Here is a 19,365-nt window from a genome sequence, read left to right as displayed (position 1 = left end):
CCTGTAACTCGCAGCATAGTTTTAGTTCAGGCTGCGTCAGTGACTGTTGGCTAATGATAGTTATATAGGTTGGCGTTTGCTGCGAATTATTTCATCAAATTCACTTTAGCACTATCATAAATGTGGTTGCTTTGGTAAACTACAAGAAAATTGATTCAAAATTTCGTCAGCTTTTAATTTTCTGATTCTTCATTCCTTGCATATTATTTTTGTCATCTTCATACTTATCCCCGTGTTTACGTTTCGGATAATAGAACCTGAAGCTTAGCGGATTGAAAGTTTATCTCAATCCAACTACTACTTGCTGTGTAATTCGGGTATTGTATTGTATTTTCTGCCACCATCTGCTGTGCATAAATGCATTTAACCATGTAAATTTAAGATTTAGCCTTTTATTGTATGTGTAATAGGATAATTAATTTTTCCTGTTATATATTGTAAATGTTTAGCTTTTACTTTGTTGTCTTTTATTTTAGAAGATTAATTTTTCTCTTTGATGTTTGCGTATACTTTTGGTTCGACTGTTTTGACGAGCATTCGGATTTTATTATTATTATTATTTTGATGAAATCGGATCATGTTGGGGTATTTCTCTCGTATGTTTGAGAATAAATTGAATTAATATAAAATAATTTAATTAAGTATTTCTTTGGATATTATTTGAATAGCCAATGAATCCATCTTTTCGTCTATTTGAATGAAATTCAAAGGACAAAACACTATCACATCTCAATAATCGTTGATGATTTTATCGAGAAAGGCTAACAGCGCTTGAAAAGTCAGCCTTTTTGACATGGAGTTAGCTTTTTTACATTACAGTAGTTTATACTTTTCGTTTGCCAAGAGTATATATACCCTCTATTAATAATTTAATTTAATACATTTTAATTAAAGGAGGATAATTAAATCGAAAAAGAGGGCCAACAGTCTAAAGGGACATACATATACCAAAACTGAAAGAAAAGTAAACCAATCCAACAAAATAATATGTTAAAAATAATGTAAAAAAATTGTTGAAAATTCCTTGATCTTTTTCACGGAGCAGCCGAAGAATTTTCAACAAAGCCACGCTTCTGAAGTCTATCTGGATAATTATAAATTCTTAAAATAACTCAAGCGAAAAATTCAGAATAAAGTAATGACAAATTAAATTCAATTAATTAAAAATCAAATTTTAATTATTAATGAAAGCCCATTAAAATATAATAAAGCATTTTTTTTAAATTTCAATTAATAACTGAGATATCATCTGTTCCGGCATGACCCTAAAACAAAAATCACTGTAAAATTAAACAGTATAAAATAAGAATAATTGAAATAAGAAACAAGAAAGATCTTTGAGTAAATTAATAGCAATGGGCTAAATAAATTGTGAACGAAAGAAAACGCCAAGCTGCTAATAAACGTTGTAAATCAAAAGCAAATTTTGTAAATCTAATGTAAGTAAAACAAAACAATATATATTAAATATATTTAAAATCAGTATTCAAATTGTGAAAAGCAAGAAAACCTTACAAACAATGGAAAACTAAAACTGGAAAAAAGAATTAGTATTAAACTGAATCAATTAATTCACTTAAAAATAATTTGAAGGGAATAGAAAAATAAATAAAACCTGAATGAAGTAAATCAAAACCGCATGTTGTTACTTGTGAAACTTTCGAGAATCCTGTTATGAGGTGTAAATCGATTTGAGTGCAAAGAAAGAAATTTAGTAAAATGGCAATAATGAAAAAACAAGAATTAAGTCGAGTTGTATAGATATAGATGTAGCTTATAATATTGAAAAATGAAAATACTGGAGACTGCATACATAGTGATAAAATTCTGAAATTTTATTACAAAAATAAAAGGTTGAAAAGGTCGTTCTTTTTCTTGTTTTTCTCCTCAGTTTGGAAACTTTTCAATATATTATCATTAAAATTTCAAACGTCCTAAAATAAATTACGCTCCTTAACATTTTGTCTTTAGAAGCGTTTCCTGTTGTTTTACAACCGTTGCTTTTGATTTAAAAGGTTTATTAGCATTTTTTCATTTCCTTTAGTTCAAAATTTATTTAAATATTTATTAACTTCCTTGCTGTTAATTTACCCAATATTTTTTTTTGTTTATTATTCAGATTATTCCTATTTTTTACTGTTTATTTTTACAGTAATTTTTGTTTTAGGGAGCAGATCATAGCTTAATAATTATTTAAAATGAAAAACTGACATCTTTCATACTTTATTACATTTTAATCACCTTTAATTAATAATTTAATTTAATTTTTATTTGCCACTTTTGAATTTTCCTTTTGAATTTTTGAATAATCATCCAGGTATAATTCCGAAAGATTGACTTTAAAAATTTTTCGGTTCCTTCTTGAAAAGGCTCACGGAATTGTCCACTTTATTACTTTAATGTTGTTTTGTCTTTGTTTCAATTTTGCTGTGAATACATTCTGGAGATTGTTGACCCCAATTTTTATTTTATTATCTTTCGATTATTTAATTAAATTTGCAGCATATTGTGCGACTTTAAAAATTCATAATCTTAATTTGAAATTTTTAAACATTTGTTTATAAATATAATTGTTCAGATTATCCTTCAGAACGAGAATTATTAAAATGTATTTCAGAAATATTTCGGTAAATTATAATAAATTATGCTAATGTGAGATATTTTACACAAAAACTGTTGCTTTAAGTAGCTTTACTAGGATTCATACCGTTACTTAAATTTTTTAAAAAATTCTCTTTTGTTTTGAGTGATAAGGATAACACAATTTTTATTTTAAGTCTGAAGCAATCTTTACAGTTTTTAAAGCGAAACTCAGAACAACATTAGATTAAAACTGTGAACCGTATGTTAACATTTTTAGTAGTCCGGATTTTGTCATGAAAGCGGAGCTTATCTTTATGAAGCGCTGCGCACTTTTAATAAAATTTCTCAGAACTGTGAAATAAAAATGCATTATTTATAACCTAACTCTGTGTATGCTGAAACGTGAATTATCAAAAATCCTAGACAGGAAAGTGGGAATACCAAAGAAGTGCTAGATGACTTGTAGGAAATTTTTCAGTCGTAGTAAGACTTGAAAAGAATTACATACACATATATCAGAAAGAAATTCAACAGAATTAATTGCTTTTAGGAAAGATTTCAAAACTTGTGACGCACTTCAAGCGTCGCCATTTGTAGTTCCATATTTTTTGAACTGGTATTCATTCTTAAAATGTATTGATTGATTACTTTTAAATGAGGTATTCTGTTAACTACTAAAAGTTTTTGTTGGTATTTTGTAACCATCACGTGTACGTATTTTTGTGCACAATTCCATTAGAATTATCTGAGAATGTTAAAAATAAAAATTGCATCACAATCTTTTCATAGTACTAAACACGTGACATACAGCACCTAAATGCAGCATAAATCTGAAATATTGGATAATGGATTTAATGTTAAACATTCCGATTTTTCTGCAAACTCGTAATGATTAATTAATAATGTTTTTTCATATTAAGTGAATGAAAATGTCAGTTTGGTTTGCAATTATTATTAGGTGAAATATGATATCTGATTTTGATGAAAAACTAGTTTATTTTTGCACAAGAGATTGAAGTAAATCTTCATTCACTAATAAAAATAACCAATTAAATATGCATTAATAAAAATACTGGTTTGGTTTTGTTAACAAAAACCCTAGTTGAACATACATTGGTTAAAACACCTGCAAAATTTCCCAAATTTGCCGAATACAAGAGCTGATTGATCTGCAGGTAAAATAAATGCGAAACATTATCTGTTATGAGATCTAATAGATATCCTTATATTAAGTTTCCTATTCTTCAGTTCTTTGTCAATAATAATTAACACACTGTTATCAAGGAAATGTATCTGAAGAATATTTGATTCATGGGAACACATTTCTAAAGGACTTTTACTCAAGGTACTGGCTCTCGTGCCCAGTGAAAATGATTTAAACCACGAAACTGCCATGAAGCTGTAGCGATCACCACGTGATGGCTTGGTTCTGCTTCCTGGTATCGCCATTTTATGAAAGTGCAACCGCTGACGAATTTTACGTGCTCTTGAATTTAATAATGACCTTGGGATTCGATCGTGGGTTTGTTTTATGCGAGACGACGTCTCTACCACTAGCGAAAAAGAGCTTCCGGGCGCTAGGCTCAAGAGTCCCAAATTTGCAAGCGTTGAGTGGCTGCCGAGATCGTTAAATTAAGGTCGAGAAATTAAAAGCGTATAGTGGTACTGGTGAAAATATCGCTAATCAACGAATTGACTTCAAATAATTTTGAATTACATTGTACCATAGATGTTTCTAAGAGCAGTTCTTTCAAAGTGCATTAATTAAGAACAGAAAGCCTATGGAAACTATCAGGATTTTCGATGCAAGAAACATGAAAGAAGCAATTGTGTTCCTTCCAAGATTCGGACCACGTACCTTTCGACTACCAGTTGGATGTGCTAGTCGCTTATATCACAAGACCACGGATTGTGCAATGCGATATTTCTTGACATTCTTTCCACTTAATGATTGACTGGAGAGTCGCAAGGCCGATCCGATCCAATTCAGGTATTGCCCACCAAATTTTTAAATTCGATGCCACTGTAGAGGCTATCAATTTTTCTGGCCGAGAAATGTAATAAATCAGCTATGCTTTTATCGAGGCTGAAGGCACGAATCTTCTATTTGCTAAATTAGCAGGCTAACTACTTACATCATGAAAGTACGCTCAAGGCATTGCGAAAATTCCTCACGAACTAATATACAGAAAATATTGCAGGAGAAAAACATGTTTGTTCTTTTAAAAAGTTCCCAAATTCCTTACAATATAAAATTTATATTTTCACTTTTCAAGTGAATTCAAGTTTCATCTTTCAAGTGATATTTTTCTGAAATTTCTCTAACGTTACTTCAGAGAAGATCATGAAAACTAGATTTTAATGTGCATAATAATCTGGAAAATAATTATTTATTTATTAAAACATAGTTTAGATTTTAGAAATTCATATATTATAGGCAATTAAGAAAAGGTATTTAAAAGCAATAAAAATACTGTAAAACGGAATTATAATAAATTAGTTGAATTTGGAGAGATAAAATTTAACTGAAGTTTAATATTTTGGCAAATAAATTACTTCAGTGCAAAAATAAAGAGCATCTTTATAACACAATTAAATTAAAGGTTTTCTCATTTATGAAATAAAATGGCTTCCTTATGAAATCCATTAAAGAAATAGGGTGGTAAATATTTAAAAATATTACGAAACAAAAAGAAGTATAATGCATCCTTTACTTTTTCTTGCAGAGCTGAAGTCTTATATTAAAATTTTCTTATCCATTTAAATGCTATCTTCTTGGTGCTGAAAAGCTTTCTTTTATTTTTCACTTTAAGAGGCTCGCTTTAAGAATTCGAATAAAGCACATAAATAAAATAAGATATATGCTTGACGAATCTTGCTAAAAAATTCTGCAGCTTTTAAAATTTTCAAAGGATTTCGCTTAACTCCTCTGAGAATTGAAGAAGAGGATGATATATCTAAAAAAAGTGCATTTCTCTCCATGGGAAAATTATCGCATTAAGAAGGGGACTTTCAGCCATTAGAAGAGAAGTATGCGACTTATCTCCAAAAATAAATGTTCCAATGTTTACTTACAGGAAATATCGCCAGAACTTCTCGAATTCGTTTTTGTTTTGTTTTCAAAGCCAACTGGAAAGAAACTGGGTGTTGAATATTTTATTTAAATATCTTGAGATAATGTGATAAGGCTCCTTTTTCAAAGTGATAGATTGAATAGAAAGTGTTGAATTAGGATTCATGAATTTTAAATGTTTTTCAAAAGGTTACTCACATTTCTTCGGTCTTATCAACTTTTATCTCACTATGTTGAATTTAAAAGAATGCAAGACTTTTCTGGCTTATGAATGAGATTTGTTCCTGAAAACGATTTTAACTTTAATTTGTAGGTAACTGAATCCCCTGGAGAACAGCTCACCATCCCTTCCATCCGTAAAAATAATATTAGCACTATAACAGTTAATATGTTTAATAATAATGCAGAATAATATTGCAATAATAAAACCCGTATCGTATGATAACTATCAAAATATGATCTTTTATTGCAAAATATAATGAGATTTCCTTTTAATTTTAGCAAATAAAAAAACACATATAAAGTCTTAAATTCATGGAGTTTAATATTCACATGAAATTCTTTATCATGTACTGCTCTCATGAAAAAGCTTCATTAATTTTATGTACCTGCGCACTGCTAATTATGCTTAAAATAGAATAGCTTATTTGACTATAGATCAAAGCATACGAAGGCCATATTCGTAAGGGAGAGGATGCCTGCGTGGAGGACTTTACTAGCAAAAATGACCTGCATTCACGTTACACGTAATCAAATCATGAAATTCAACCATGCAACCAGTCAACTTAACCAGTAACTTAGGTTAGAACCGTGATCGCATTACCAGTATTTAGCGATATTAACTTCTTAACATCTTTATGACTATGCTGAAGATGAATATTTCAGTATGCATGCTGCAGAAAATTTCTTATAAAGACTGCTATAAAAGATTTATTAATTTTCAAAACGCTGTATATTCAGAAGCATTACACGTACAAATAAGTTTTCTGCTCTCTGTACAAATGTTCTGTGTGCGCTCCCATCCTGTCGATGGTCATCACTACAGCATTGATGTGTTCCGTGAGCTCTTTTAATGTTTTGGTGTTACTGGTAACAGTTGTAAGGCCCTTAATATGCCCCAAAAGGGAAAGGTCACAAGGCATTGGGGGCCGAGAATAAACGCGAAGTCATCCTCACAAACATGTCCAATGCAGCGATGCGGAAGTTCATAGTTCAGGCATTGAGGAACTTGAATATTCCAATGAGAGTACGCCCCATCCTGTTGCACAAAGTCCCTGTAATAAGCAGCCACTTGTGGAGACAATCACAACTACAACATATTCAGGTAACTTGTGCCAGTAACAGTCTCGGTACGCAAACTTAGTGTGCGTTTATTTTGAAATATCTCTCATACTAGTACATGTAATGCTTTTTAATATATGTATCGTTTTGAAAATGTAGGAAACTTATAAGGTATTTCTTTCGCCTTCTTGGCATGTCTTCGTGGTGTGATAGTCTGCACGCTGGGTGCCTGCGTATTCCAGAGGCCCGCGGTTCGATTAATGGCAAGGCGTTGCTAATTTTTCATCTTGCCTGCTTCAAAAATACCGAATGTCTCTACAGCGGCGCCCGAACTAAAAGGGTGTTGGATGATGATTTTCCACACCTGGGATTTGGCGATTGGGTCCCCTAAAAACCCCATTCGCCCTTTAAAAGAGGGAATATATAAGGTAATTCTCCCGCCTTCTTGACATGCCTTCGTGGTGTTGTGGTCTGCACACTGGGCGCGTATTCCAGAGGTCCGCGGTTCGATTCCCGGCGAAGGCAGTGCTAATTTTTCATCTTGCCTGTTTCCAAAATACCTAATGTCTCTACAAACTTTTATAGAAGCCCTTTACTATATTTCAGCAACTATGTTGTCATAATTTCGATGATGATGTTCTTGCTGGTACATAGTTATCGAGATATTCTTTTGTAAAATCTAGACATCAGTTTTTAATAATTTACCTCAAATTAATAATTCACATGAAAAATGGAAACTGTATAATTTTGTGATTTCGAATTTTAAAATAGAAATTTTTCTTCATCAATCGGATTCCAAAATTTCCGTTCTTCTAAGCATGATTTTAAAATAATGTCATATTGCTGACTAAAAATTTTTGTTCGTTTCCTTCTATCCTAGTTTTAATAAATTATTCAAGTTAAATTATTTAATGTTATTTCCTCTTTTAACTAGGCACGATTATTTGAATGCCTATCCTTTTAAAATTAGACTAGGACTCTTCAGTCTGCACTCTTTGTAACTCTGGATAGTCCATGGAGAAGGAGCATATTGACGAAGGCACTGCGCCTATTATCTTTTGAGTCTGTTGCTCTTAAGTATTGCGAAGCAAGATCAAGACTATTGGTTTAGTGGCCAAATGTCTGGCATTTGTATTACAAGATATTTCTCCCGCCTTCTTAGCATGCCTTCGGGGTGTAATGGCCAGCACACTCGGCGCGTATTCGAGAGGTCCGAGATTCGAGTCCCGGCGAGGGCATTGCTCATGTTTCATGTCTCCTGCTTCGAAATAACCTAATGTCTCTACAGTATAGATAAATAAAATTATTTTTAATAAAAGAACTATTATTAAAGATGATCAGCAGCAATGTATACGCATGACACACACAAAATATTCCTCGAGGTCGTCGATCTGGACCACCTCTTCCAGGCGTTAAATTACAGATCGATAAAAGCAAAATAATCCATTCGAGAACTAAATATGAAACTCAAAAAATAGGACATATTTAATGAAATACACAAGGAAATTCGATGCGTGGTAGATTTTCTAATGCTTACGCTATAAATTGCATCTTACGCGTTAAAGCCAAATAAATATAAAATACTGCATAACATTAATTCTGGATTCAAATCTTGTCATCGCTTGTTTACGAAACTAAGTGTTGGAAACATGCGAAAATTAATAGTGAAATTAGTATTTTCTAACCTGGTAGTATTACGTTAAATGAGGCGATTATGAAAATCGCTTAATTTAGTTTCTAAACTTTTGTTAAGATTATCATTGTTGGGCTTAAGGAAATTTAATAAATGACATTAATTATCCGTAGCGTAATTCCAGGTCATTGTTAAACGTGCCATGAGCTGATCTTTTGCTAGTTCTTGTAGATTGTATCATTTACAGATCTTTACTTTAATGTAAGTTAAGAAAATAATTCGCGAATGTGAATATCTAATTGCAAAAGCATTAATTTAGAAAGGCCTTCCTCTGAAAACGTTCCAAGAACTATTGTTTCGCAGAAAATTGAATAGAGAAATGGTTTCTTTATTTCTTGGTTCACCGTAATCTTGCGAAATACTTTTCCATGAATTCATAATAATTTCCTTTAATAATTTGTTTGTAATCATGAAATAATTCAACTGCCTTAGCTGGGTTTTCATATTATTATTTTAGCTTGGATTCGATTAAAATTTAAGCCGTGTGATTATATAATTATTGACAAGCACAATTACATAATAACTCAGGTTGACTCAGGTTTTACATGACATTATTTGAGAAATGTTAGAAAAGACCATAAATGGCAGTTTTATTTCTTAACATTTCATATCATAATATAAAAATGAAATGTCATATTAAACAATAACGAACTGACAGAATTGATAAACTATTTAAACATTACTCAAATATTAAGAATTTGAAATATATCTTATTTAAAATGTCAAAATATGTTATTCAACTGAAAAAATTCGACTTTTATGAGTACGTAAGCTTCTAACTACTTCAATATTTAAATAACATTATTTATCAATACTCACGTAATATATTTGTTTCGTACACGTCATATATCACTTCATTCCCCATAGGTTAGAATGAGTATTTTGTTATATGTATTTACCAGCTACTACGGCTTGACTTGTAAATTATCTTTCTGAGTATTTGTATCTGAAAGAAAGTTATGCGCGTGCCTTACCCTAAATTTTCGCTCTGCTACATGACCATAGTTGTTTGTCCATTCTGTCCTCTCTGCAAATGGTGGGTGTTTTATCATTGTTGTGTCATATCATTATGACTAAAGGTGAAGAACCACAGTTTGTGGTATCTTTCTCTCGAGAAGGAACTTTTTGTCCTTACCATAAAAGAGAGTTCACTGTTTCTTCTAGGAGGCTCCATATTTATTAAATCGAAAATATCTGGAGGAAAAAAAGGGGCAAGAAAAGCTGTCCAATATGATTGAATATTCTATGCCCGTTTATTTTTTGAAATTTTCTATAAAAATCATATTTTAGATATGCAGTATTATTATTTAAATACGAACCTATTATCATTGTTATTATTTGCTTTACAAGTGTACATAAATAGTTAGAAACAAGTTCTTTCAATTAAAAGTTTAAATAAATAATAAATTACTATTATAATAAACGTCACTAAATTAACATAATAAGGTAGCATTTTCTTTCAAGCACATTAATATATTTAATATATTAGGCAGTGTGTTCACTTTTTCTTCTACGAAATAAAGTCAAACCACTCCATATGTTGAGATGCAAACTCAATAGCATAAGTGCAGTATACAATAGCATAACATTTCGGTTACTGTATTAGAGTATAGTTTAAATCTATCTCTACAAAGGCGTCACACAAACAGTCGCACCAAATTCTTTAGTAGGTTATGAAAAATATTCTGTTTTGGCTCTCCAGATAATTTTACGTCATTGATTTGAAGTTCATCTTACATGCTGCATTGTAGTAAGAGCCTATTTTAATCGCTTAATTCTCTGTTTTTCATGAATGAAAATATTCTTCGGCAGAATTAGGGGCTATTAAACCAGTTTCATTTAGCCTCCGATTTACAGTCCATTTGAAACATTAACTGAACACCTCATTCGCTACTTATGCCTTAATGTTTCACATCTACCGGAATGACCTTTTAAAGACAAACGAATAAGACTTCGGCCATTTCATACGGTACTTTTTTTTAATCTTTTCTTCAATGTCAATTTTCCAGATTCCTAGTTAAACTAAAGCATCTATTATAATTGTCAAATGGTGAAAGTCAAATTTTAGAGCAGTCTTACAACAAGTTAATCTTTCATTGCGCAGAGCAATAACGTCAGAAAACGTAAACATTTTATTTTAAAACTATATTCTTTAATCTGAAACATACTAAAAATTTCAACACAACACTGAAAATTTCAAGGAGCAATCTCAGCGCCAGAAACCCTAAGACAAGAAATAATCATTTTTGTAGGTAGAATTTGGACATCAGGAGCTGATGGCAGTTTTAATTTGTACTGAAACTTAATTTTTATTGGTTAATTATTCTTTCTATGAACCACATTCTTCCTTTCATTATTTTTCAAATAATGTTATTATTTTGAAATAGTAAAATGATTTGAATTGTATGCAAAATCTCCTTTAAAAGGATATCGTATAATTTATTAATTTTGTATTTTAAGTTAATTTGAAAAAACATAATTATATACTCAGAACGTATGCTTTCAAGGGCTGTAATAGAATTTTTACACCAAATGATGAGAGATTTTTTTCTTTGCAGTGGGTGTGGCGTCATGGAATTTCGTTCTCATCTTTCTCGAACATTTTGTGTACTATAGATGTACTTTTGCGACCCCTTTTCATCTACCCGAAGCAAGGAGTGCTCAGTTTAGGTGATATTTATCAGATAACTATGTATTATAATGACCGAAAAATATATTTGATTTGGTTTACTTAATTATGGCAAAGCACACTAGGTCAATCTGCCTTCTTGGAAGGATGCATTCATGGAGTTTTTAAGAGTAACTGGCTCCTCTCCACGTTTCACAGGGAGGAGAACATGAAAACACCTATGCAGTCATCCCGTTCTTCTGGAATCAAGCACAGGGTCGAACTACCAGTGTTCAGCGACTTTACCGCTTGGTCGCTGGTGGGCTGTAAAGAAACGTAGAGGCTGTCTAGTGTAATATGTATGTAAAAATTAAAATGCTTTTAGAATATATCACAGAATTATATTCACTCCTGGAACACTTATTTTTGAATCTTTCATCGCTTAGCGTTACTCGCTTTGTTTTACGCTTCTACGATTTCACTTTGCATTTCTTATGCGGCCTAATAATATTTCCCCCTTATATACGAGTAATATGCGCCCTTATTTCTCTTTCTCCATAGTCCCTTATACTAAACAAATATAAATAAACTTGTTATTTAATACCAAAAATTTAAGAGAAGATTGTGTAAGTTTCAGTTTGTAATATGATTCGTACTTAAAAAGTGTTGATGGACGTTGCTAAGAAATGGTAAATCTTAAACCAGCTTCGTATAAGAAGGGGAAATAAAAAGGTGTTTAGATTTTAGCTTACCTTCTCCAATTTCTTTGGATAACTGCGTCTGCTAAGCTTCTGGAAGTAATGACGCGGCTTAATTTTGCGTAAATAAAACGAAAAGGAAAAAAAAAATATTAGGAATTTTACTCGGATTACCAGATAGGGAGGAATGCGAAGGCCGTCAGAAATGGGGAAAATATGTTCCTCCTTTCTCGAAGTATGTTGCCACCAAAAGAATGGGCGAACGAGTTTCAACATCCTTGCTTCGCCGGCATGTGGCTGCATTATATTATTTCTGTTACTGCTTAACTTACACGCTAAAATATTCTAACATTTTCCATTTTCTATATGCAGTTCTTTCTTCAAGCCGCTTCGGTAATAATTCGCTATCGCCTTTCCTCCCCCCAATCTTCCAATGTGCTTTGATGTTCTACATTGAAAATATGCACTTGTTTGTTCAAACTAAAGCTGCTCTTTTTTCTTTTTTTCATTTTCAGAAGAATACTTCTAAGGAAGAAAAAAACTTTTTAAGCATGAAAAATTGTTATTTTAAACGAAACATATTTGTATGTTTTTAGCTAAATTAGATTTCAAAGAAGGTTTTCTCTTTCGCGGAAGGAATCAGCTTGAGCAGAATAAAACAAATGCTCTCGTGCCTAGGTTCAAAAACTGCCTATTTCGTAACTATGTTAAAATTGTGCTAGATCTGCATTTGTATCATATCAGTTATGCATTCTATATATATTAAAAATCTATTATTTTATCATATAGTGTATTTTTGTTTTAATCTTAGGCGTGTTTTTTTGCTCATTGAAGATCTAAAAGTCTAGTGGATCTTTAATATTGATGAATTCTTCATATCGCTGATTTTCTGGATTACATAATATTCTGAAAGAATAAAATATGCCGAATTGCTAATTTAAATATTAATAAATAATCCTCGGTTTTAAATTACATTTTCCAAATGCATGTGATACCATTTGATTTTATTCATTTTATTTTCTTTATTATTAATTTTAATAAAGTTTAGAGAAGCAAAGAATAAATGAATCTTTTTCCAAGACCAAAAAATTCGTTTTTGAAAATTTCATTCGAAAACAGAAATCAGTTAAATATGTTACTCATAAATACAAATAAAACACTAATATGTGTACACCAACTGCGTTTATTAATGAGAAAAAGATTACGGCCCTTTATATAGGGCTACATAGCGTAAATCTAGGGTACCTTAAAGATATTGCTCATGATATCAGAACATATCCACAGGGCAAACCAGAATATTCCCATAAATTTTCAAATACTAAATGTTAAATGTCTTATTGAATGTTTGATGTCATACCCCAGTGGAATTCCTAAACAGCTTAGCAAACATCCTCTTGACAATGTACGGGAGGTTTTTAATCTTACTTACCATACCCGCATGACATTTCAGAATTTATCAATGTATTCTCTGGGGTGCTAAATATAATATCTCAGTATCTGTTCAAGACGTTTTAGAGTAAATTGGAAAATCCTAAATTATTACTAGAAATGAGTAAAACACTCCTTAGAATATTAGACGATGGATGTCTTACGAAAAATGAAGTGCGAATATCTTCATGATGTTAAATGAGGAAGTCTTCAAAGCATCTGAGAATCAGCATCTTCAACACGTTTTCACGTATCCATGTGCATAGCGAATTGCGCGATACATCCTTATTGTTAAATTATGAAGTCCTCAGAACATCTGAGTATTAAGAACTTCAGTTTCTTCCGAGATGTTTGAACTTAAATAAAATATTGTAAAAATATTCTATGTTCTGAGGGAATATTTATGTACTGAAACACTCATCTGCATCTGCCAGCACTTAAGCTGTGCATATATTTCTCCTATTCTTCGTGTTTAAGGAATATTTGTTTTCGTGTTGCTAGAAAGCGATTTACACCCTCCTAGGTCTTACCCCTTCCATATCCAACGCTACTTGACTACCTTCTCCAATACAGAATGAATAAATACGGGGAAGGGCAAAAAATAGTGCTTCGAGGTTGTAATGTAGTTTTCGCACTTAACGTGAAAATCTGAAAAATGTTTGGAAGAACCTCCTCTTCATAAAAACTACTTACTTCATTCTGATGTTTTCATAGTCTAAGGCTTTCTTTTAAGTTTCCGGATATTAAGTTCTTACTAATATCCAAATACTGCTTCATTTACACATAATTGTGTGATCCTTATACATGTGCATTTAGACAGTGTTTGATCTTGAAATATGAGTAGTAAGTATTTGCATTTGTTACAAGCAACTGCATTTAGCATCGCTATAAATTTTGAAAGTTTTCAAAATTAATACAGCACGAAACAAGCGATTTCAACGTGCAACACTGTACTGGAGATCCAGCCCGAGGAAATGGCGAAATGTTTTAAATTTTAGCATAAAATATTAATTGCTACCGTAGAATAAAGATTCATTTGATCAACAATATAAGCGAAACCAACAAGCCAAATAGTTCATTTAGTGCTAATTAATGCTTAAAAAGTGTTCTCTTAGCAGGCTTTAACTAAATACAAAATACATCCCTCAAGTATTTCATGTTATGTATCCAGAATCAATATACAGTGGTTAAAAACGAAGACTAAAATGAATCTTATTTTTAAACCAAAATAATTTTCCCTGCAGTCAAAAAATAATACCTACTGAGAAAATGTTTCTCAGAGACGAATCCTCCTAACAGCAGTACTTGAGCTCAAAGGTGGTCATCGTTGTTAACTCCACCCCATCCATGTTCCAGTCTACTGAGCTGTAAATCAGAAACACCGGTCGGCCTGCTAATTCTTCGCTTAGCCTCGGATAAGTGCAAAGGTAAAATGTCCTGAAGAAAAAATACAGCAGACATGGCGAACTATCTCTTCTTTGCTAATGAACGTTTTATTTGCTGTCTTTTTTGGTCGCTGCTCTTGTGCTTTTGGTGCCCTTTTGAAAATGATGTGACTTTTGAAAATGATGTGTCGATGCCTGTTTTTGTCGTCTTTTCTTTTTTCTCTCCCTTCCCCCTCCCTCCCCCAAAAAAATTAAAGTAACAGCTCGCATAAAAGTATGTTTTTACTGATGTAGTTTGTTGCTTGCAGTTGTCTTTGTAAGTCGTATAAAACAGGCATTTACTTTTACTGAAGATCCCAGAATACTATTTACAAGCAACAATAAACAGCAGATCAAAAGGCGGTTAAGAAGTATTGCTTACAGTAGAGAAATATAAAAAGTCATGTTCCTTTAATATTTTAAGAAGCTTTTGTAAAAGAGATTTATGCAAACTACCTCTTAGGATTGTATTTCCTGTGTTTTCAGAAAATAGATGTTCGAATGTTATTAGTACTCGCATTTATATAATCAGTATATATGCCTGAAATAAAATTAGAAGTTCCTATTTCTGTACATTTAATGAACTGACTGCCACTGTATAAAGTTATTAAAAATATCAGGAAAAAGCTATTAAATAAAAAAAAAACAAAAAATATGCCTACGAGTCCAAACATTTGAACCTTTAAATCGGTACATCAATGCTGATCTGTTTATGGTGTCTATAAAACATTTATTTAATTATATAACACACAGCAGCAAGGAATTTATATTTTGGGGGGATATTAAATATGTATAACGAATTATTCCAAATAAAATTTTCTATTAATGTAACACATAAAAAGATATATTTATGATAAGTACTTTTCTTTTTATAATTAATTTTAATTTTCTAATACGATAGCTAATCCTCTTGATTTTGTAAGTTTCATTTTCGATCAAATATTATTTTTATTCTAGTTCTTTCCCGTAACTTCTGTTTCTTCCGTGTGCCTCATTAGAAGGCAAATTAGGTTAAGTTTAAATAATTAGTAAATGTGTAATTTAGGGAGAGAGATTTAACAGTCCGCCAGAAAAATATTTTATTTCTCAAACGACGCGCAAGTACGCCGATCTGCAGATCGGTGGATGTGTTTTGTGTTAGTTAAAGGTTACGATTTAGAATTCAGGAACTGGAACCGAAATATTTAGAAAATAATCTAATTGTTCTTTTTTACACATTTAGTGCTTGTATTCACAAAATTCCACAAACAGCGATGCAATGTTTTATTAAATTTTAATTTTACTACAAAATATAGTGTTCATAAATTTTACCCCTTCTTAGATTAAGAATATCTTCTTAGAGTTATAAATTTCCTTCACGTATGAGTAAAGAAAGATTAATAAGGAATAATTTTTAACGTCAATTAGGTTTAAACTTATAATTTAACTCTACATTTAATATAAGAAGCATAAAACAAGAAATACATAAATGTTTAATAAATGTTCTGTAATTTTTGTTTCTTTCATTCTATGGAAATTCACTTATTTGCAACAACATTTATATTTAATGCAAGTCTGCTGGTAGGCAGCAGTTCTTGATTTTTCTGCAAACTTCTACATTTTCTATTTATTCAATTATGTCTTTTAAAACGCTATTCATTTTCCTCTAGAAAGGAGGTTGCTAATATAATGGAAACGTCTGAACAATTTAGGATTATTAGAATCAAGCCTTTGTCAGTTCTATTCTTAGTGGTCGAAAGGTTGGGATTATAAGATTTCTTCTAATTTTTCTCGAGTGCAACACAAATATAAACCAGTTATTCACAAAGTCATGGTATGTTAATTCCATAGGAGTACAAAATATGTTAGAATTGTCTGAATTCTAATGTACTTTGTCATAAAAAATTAATTCACTCCTAATCGGGTTTTCCGGTAATAACGTCGATTTAGGAACACTTTTACAATTTAATTGATCGTAACGAAATAATGAAAAATGTATTTAAATTTAATTTGCTATGGGCATATATATAGATGTAAACATCTGAGACATTTTAACTTAATCTAGTAATAACTCTACTGTTCTTAGAATATGTTAAACCGTCTTAGATAAAAAAAAAATGTTATAAATAAAATTCAATGCCAAATTTTGTCAAAGATTCAACTTCTTTTAAGTAAATTTAGATTCTTTGCTTTTAAAACGCTTCAGGTGTTTTTATTAAAAAAGCTTAATAAAACACAAAAAATAATTCGAGAAATTATATTAATTCACTGCACCTAATCCAGTTGATTATTCAAAATAAGAAGAGTATTTAAATGAGTGTAGAATGCAATGGAATTTTTAACAAACTGTCATTAAATCTTTCTTGAGGAAATTTCCAAGTACATAACCACAGATAAAAAGAAAAATAATTCGCAGACTTTTCTCCCTTGGAAAGACAAAATTAGATGGCTGCACTTCGGAAAAAAAGAAAAGACTACCAAATCATTTGCTTAGAGTAATCCGGTAAAGTTGAATAAATTGGAACTATTCTTTAAACGTCTCTTGAAAAGGAAAATAATCGTTGAATATTTATTTTCGAAATAAGTGGACCAGAAATGCATTGGTTTGATCTCAGATTTAAGAAGATTAAATGTTTTAAAAATTTTCTGTTGCCATTTCACTTGAAGAAGTTTTAAACTAGATGAAGAATACTTAATTTGGGAACATGCAAATTAGATTCAAATACAAAACAAGTTTAAATATAAAAGCTGGTGAGTTTGAATGAAAAAATCTTAATGAAAACAAGTAACTTTTTTATTCTTTTTTAAAATTGCTTAGCTTAAATCCATTGGTTCGGGATTTATCACCTCAGAAGAAAGACGTTCATTGTTAATTCAAGGTATGAGTAATATTTTATTTCTAGAAGTCTTGAAAGTGATAATAACCAATTTATCAGCATTAATTATTTATTTTTTAGAATAATTAAATTTTATTTATAGTAAATGTTCATATTGTAAAAAATCCTTATTATTTTTATTGTAAAAAATTCTTAATTGTAATGCCATTTTAATAAGCATTTTGTAAATTCTTAGACATAAAGCTTTGTAATTGTTCTCAAATAAAGCTATTTTTGGATTCATATGATCAAGGACTGACTGTGTCTGTAGTATTACATTGTGAAATTTTTCCAATTATTTTATACTCCGGCAACAAAAGGATCTAATTTTCATAACAGGGTGAAGTATTCCGTATAGAGGTAAGGTAATTGAATAAGGTTTGAGTTAATTCTAAATATTGAATTGCAACCGTTCTTTTAAAAGTAAAATTCGAAAACAGATGCATTCTTTAACATTTGTTTCATTTCTTTATCTGTTTTTATTAGAACTTTTTAACAAAGCGCTTTCTTCAGCATCTAAATACATTTATACGAAATCAACAAATGTTATATATAATTTCACCCAAAACTTCGGTTATCATATAAACGTAAATGTATTGTTTTTACAAAAAGTAGTTTTCTAGCCACATCATTTTCTGTGACAGGGCTATTAATATTCTGCAGCTCTATTCTAAGTCTTTGATTGAAGTATTTGATTGAGATATAATATCTGGAAGCTACTAAATCCTAATTCAAAACTCTAAAAAAATGCAAATAAACACACATAATGCGTAAAAGGAAACAAACTGAGATTTATCAAACTGGCACGATAGATTTTACATACTAAAAGTATAATGTTAGAAACAAACAGAAGCCTATTTTTAGAATATTATTATAATCAAAAATGGCCTGATGTTATATCTGTTTATCAAATAGCAAACTATCTGTAACAATATAATTTCGTCTGACTTTAGTTAACTACTTGATGGAACTGGCTGAACTATATAAAGGAGGACAGGAGGACAGATATTTCTGTCTCTCATTTAATCTTAAAATTAAAGTCAATTTATATCTTAGTAAATTGAATTTCTGCTGAGCATATTTGCAGTGGCTACCTTCTTAGATATTAGCAAAAACTCACAAGAGCTTTCTTGTAGCTGGTGCTTGAGGTATTATTATTTTAATTCATATTTTCGAGGTTTTTTATGTAACCTAATATTTAAACACACATTTGTATATTTCTTTGGTAAGAGATTGAGGATAAATAGGAAAGACAAGGGAAAATAATAAGCTAACATTCACCAAAATCAGAAAACATTTAGAGGATGGCCTCAAAAATAATCCCTCATTCATTGTTAGAACACAAGTACAGTATGTATCTCCTTGTTTAGTGTTACAATGCTCTAACTAATGTGCTTAATTTGATTCGGACTAACGTTAACATATACTGAAGCTCCTTTTTTTAATCGAAACTAACTTTTATACATCTTGAATGTTGGCATTCATTACTCTTAAAATCAGATACTTACGAGAGGTTTAAACAAATATCTAGTAGGATAATTAAAATGGTAAGATACAGATAAAGTTAGAATAGTAATATTTTATAATTAATTACAATATGCTATAAAACTTAATGATAAATTTTATACTCATGGCTTATTTATTTCTTTTTCTGAAAATAGGCAAAATAAGAATCAGGTCAAAGTAAATGATGGATGAAATTGAAGTTTGAGCTGAGATAAA

General features: G+C 30.8%; 1 long non-coding RNA gene across 2 annotated transcripts in view; it reads right to left on the bottom strand.

Annotated features, from left to right (window-relative positions):
- Positions 1-19,365, bottom strand: part of LOC118193150 (uncharacterized) — a 46,524-nt gene that overhangs the window by 15,148 nt on the left and 12,011 nt on the right. Inside the window, exon 1 of one of the 2 annotated variants that reach the window (XR_015041674.1) lies at positions 11,991-12,009. The exons of the other annotated variant lie outside the window; for it this stretch is intronic. This is a non-coding gene — a long non-coding RNA (uncharacterized LOC118193150). Of the gene's footprint in view, positions 1-11,990; positions 12,010-19,365 lie in introns of those variants that run through there. 2 annotated transcript variants of the gene reach the window in all.

This window comes from Stegodyphus dumicola, chromosome 6 (assembly GCF_044657685.1).
Source record: "Stegodyphus dumicola isolate Sdum_Otavi_A_Nest chromosome 6, ASM4465768v1".
Classification (NCBI taxonomy): domain Eukaryota; kingdom Metazoa; phylum Arthropoda; class Arachnida; order Araneae; family Eresidae; genus Stegodyphus; species Stegodyphus dumicola.
This window is presented reverse-complemented; position numbering and strand designations above follow the sequence as displayed.